This window comes from Zingiber officinale, chromosome 7A, assembly GCF_018446385.1.
Source record: "Zingiber officinale cultivar Zhangliang chromosome 7A, Zo_v1.1, whole genome shotgun sequence".
NCBI lineage: Eukaryota > Viridiplantae > Streptophyta > Magnoliopsida > Zingiberales > Zingiberaceae > Zingiber > Zingiber officinale.
Genome location: NC_055998.1, coordinates 29,047,079 through 29,050,902, shown reverse-complemented (window position 1 = coordinate 29,050,902; position 3,824 = coordinate 29,047,079). Strand labels below are relative to the sequence as shown.

Below are 3,824 nucleotides of genomic sequence, written 5' to 3'. Positions count from 1 at the left end.
GCGTGCCAGTCGGACCTCTATTCTACCCTCATATGGAAATTGGTTCCGGTCGGTCTTCCAATCCCGCTCGCCCTCCTACTGTCAACGTCGCCAGCTGTTGTACTGGTCGATCGACTAGTGCCTGTTGTTGTTACTGATCGAACATCTTTGTCGCTCGGACTTGCACGAACATGTCGATCTTCTCTTTGGTGAGCGTCACGGTGATGAGTCGTCCAGCGTCCTCCATCTTCTCAACTCGGATGTAGGTTAAGTTCCCACAGACGATGCCACATATGATTCTGTTCGAAAATCGATGAGATGGAAAGCTGAGGATGTGACGCTCCTGCTGACTGCCTGTAGACTCTACTCCGACCTACAACACAGATTACGTCAGTGCCGAGCCAGGAAAAAAGTCCCTAGCGTTGGCCCTCCGACGCTCAAGTCAGTCACCGACGATGATGTAGAAGGTGGAGCAACAACAAGAATGAACAATAGCAAGAACAATGTCTATTGCATACTTTCACCGATACTTGGACCTCCTCTTTATATAGAGATCCTGTAGCGCGCGTGCACGCTCCCCAAGGTGAGCACGCTTTCCAAAGTTTTCCTTAAAACGACTTGTCAGTAAAGTGTATCTGACACAGTACCTTAACAGACCGAGCATATCTCTGAAGTGACAGTGGAAGCTTCCGCTGTACGATCTTCTGGTTGTCTATGTTCAGTGTCAGCGGCACTAACTCCCAAAAGGATGTCGATGGATAACAGAGGGAGTATGCTGCTAGGCCGAGCGGATTGGTCGCTCGGCCGGAGCTTCACTACTCTTGTGTCCCGTCCACTCGGCCGTAACTTCGCTATTTTTGTGTCTCGTCCGCTCGGCCGGAACTTCCCTGTTCTTGTGTCACGTCCGTTCGGCCCAAGTTCTGCTCTGCCAATGTCGAGTCCTGCTGCCTGGCTGAGCGGGGTAGCCTCTCGGCCCGACTTCTGCACATCGTCTCCTCCTCCGTCCGACGCCTAATACTCCATCGAGCGTCAATCATTCGACACCTCCCTATGCTAAAGACGAGTTCGGATCAGAACCTTCTCCACTCGGGATCGGCCCGGAACCTTCTCCCCCCGGTTGTGCATGATCATCCGATCGACCGATGATATCTGAGTGTTGTCCGCCTTGATTTTGACCTCTACCGTGACAACTATCCTCCACGGGATGAGTCCCTCCTTATCACCGCATCAACAAACATAAAGGAAACTGAAATCACAACAATTGTATCAATTAAGCGGATGAAATCCTAAATAAGCGAATGATTACCTTGAGATAAATAACCAACTGTTATCATAGAAGATATACTTTTGCAGCAAATGCATAGTAGTTGAAGGATAATATTAAGAACAATTGTTTGCTCTAAATTAAAAACTCAATTGTACCTTTTAGTATATCTGCTTCTTGTCATCAGATGGTGGTCTCTAAATCGATCCCAAGGCAAGAAGACATCATAGCTTCATAACAAAATCCTTAGCCGTGTACTCCCAAGTAACCTGATGCTCACAAGGATACATATAGAAGTAGTTGTATAATTATGGTGTCTTAGAGACTTTTTGTTCTTAATTCTGAGCTAATTGTTGTTGTTCCTGTTGTGTTTTGTCTAAATCAATACAGGCTTAGTTTGATTAGAAGCATGTGTTGTTTATTAAATCACTTCTTTGTGTTTAAATATCATTAGCAAAAAACAGTTAATTTTAAAACATATCACGATAATCATCCTTTGGCAGTAATTTAAATGCCATTATATAGCTTCCTATCATTATATTGAATTTCTAATGCAAATCCTTGAACAGCATCCCTATTTCTCCTATATTGTCATTTAATTTCCCTCAAAAAAGGAAACAAGACAAGGCAAGCATATTTTATAACAAAATCTGATGAATAAAAGAGCTCAAGAATTAATCAGAACTGTATGTGCAAGAAGAATCAACATAAAAGTAAGCGTTGATCAAGGCCATTTTAATTCACTGCATGCCACAAAACTAAACTTGCAAAAATCAAAACAAACAAGCCTCATTTCAGTCCTGATCATAAATAAAAACAGTTTCCATATGTGGTATGATCTCATAAAACCTAATGATTAGAATGCAGAACTAGGAAATCTAGAGCTTAAATTTGGTGCTCCCATCAGTAGATGAAACTGCAACATGATCTGCTACTTAAATATATCTCTATATCCATAATCTTCCTAACTTAGATTATGAATAATAAAAATATATAATAAAATCTATATTTTTTTAGATCAGATCATGCTGGCAGCTTCAGCTTCTTGTGGTGCACCATACTGATACATATCATCGAAAATAGAGACCAAGAGATAAAAATATGTTAGAGGAAGGAAGGTGTGGAGTAGAGTTAGAGGAGAAAGGGAGACATATATAGATGGAAGAAAGCTAAGATGAAGGAGCACTTGCCTACGTATTCTTTTATCCAATGGTTAGTTCCAATAAAATATATGGTAATTCCCGAAAAGAAACTTTAAAATCATTAACTTAGTGCACACGGCAAAAATTAAAACAATGGGATATATATATATATATATATATAGCTTAGGAATTAATTATTAAGAAAGTAATTAGTTAATGAATGATGAAGGCACAAAGTAGAGGTTTATTTTTTTGGTTAATCATGATCATGCCAAACACTTTATAGATTGTGCAAGGTCGCAGTCATATTAATTTAAGTTAGGTTTCAGCCACCACCTATGATTAAGTTGATACCAGATGCATGCCTACTGCATAGCTTAATTCTGCCTGTCTGTCTATTTATACCGGTGATGTGTGTGTACTTAATAATCTAATTAAAGTACTGGATTCGATCATCATTATTTAGGAACAACAGTGATTCCTTATATGGCGAAATCTAATGAATGATTTGGCAATACAATCAGTGATTACAAAATAGAGGATGCGTACTCCAGGGATGAATACAGAGAATCACGCATGCTAGGGTTAGGTTTTAGGTTGCCTGTTCGGTAGTCATGGGTGCGATCAGTACGTACGTATCATAGCGTTAGGGCTGCAGGCATGCATATACAAGCCGTACGCTCAAGCATGCCAATGCTTGGTGTGCAACAAAGAGCCCTACCTTGTGATTTGATGGAGAGTCCAATGAGTTGTGTTCTTCGAGAGGGTTTCAGTTTCGTTTGTAGAGTTTCATTTGATTCCTCTCGAAGCTTTTTGGAGTATTTGGAGTTTCATAGGCATGAAGGTGTAGGACTAGCTGCAGCCTGCAACCTCATAAGCCTAGCTAGCTATACTAGAGTCTTTGTTAGCTTGTGGTTTCTGATCTGACATTTTGACCATGTACGACAGTTGTCAAATGAATATAAATATATAAGGATTTATATTTTTTGTGAGAATATCAAATAATAATAATTAAAACATATATAAAATATTTTATGTTTTTGAAATAAACTGTGTTTTGAGGATGAAAGAAAGTGTGTGCAGTGTGTGCATGTGGCATGCATGTTGATCAGTAGGGAATAATATCCACGAATATCTTGTTATAATCTCAAACCTGGTTAATTAATTAATTAATTTAATTAGAGGTTGGAGTTCGTCTGTACCTACCTATTTCATGTCTAATCAAAGGAAAGGTTGCTAATGATGCATGCATGTGAGTTTGCATTTTCTTGCCAATGGGAAACTAAGTATGTTTGATTTTTATACAGTAAAATTCTTTTGCGAGTAATATATATAATTATCCAAATCAAACCACCAACATTTAGAAATCGCCAAACCGACCCTATGTTCCAAAAAGCTTATGTGATATTATTTTTAATTTCTTTTTAAGAAAAATAACT

The 3,824-nt window shown here is 39.2% G+C and overlaps 1 long non-coding RNA gene across 1 annotated transcript; it reads right to left on the bottom strand.

The window, feature by feature from the left end:
- Positions 1 to 467: 467 nt before the first annotated feature.
- LOC122001238 lies at positions 468 to 2,398 on the bottom strand. The gene is made up of 2 exons (XR_006117299.1): positions 1,402 to 2,398; positions 468 to 1,225 (listed from the first exon to the last, which is right to left on the bottom strand). It is a non-coding gene; the product is annotated as an uncharacterized LOC122001238 (long non-coding RNA).
- Positions 2,399 to 3,824: the final 1,426 nt, after the last annotated feature.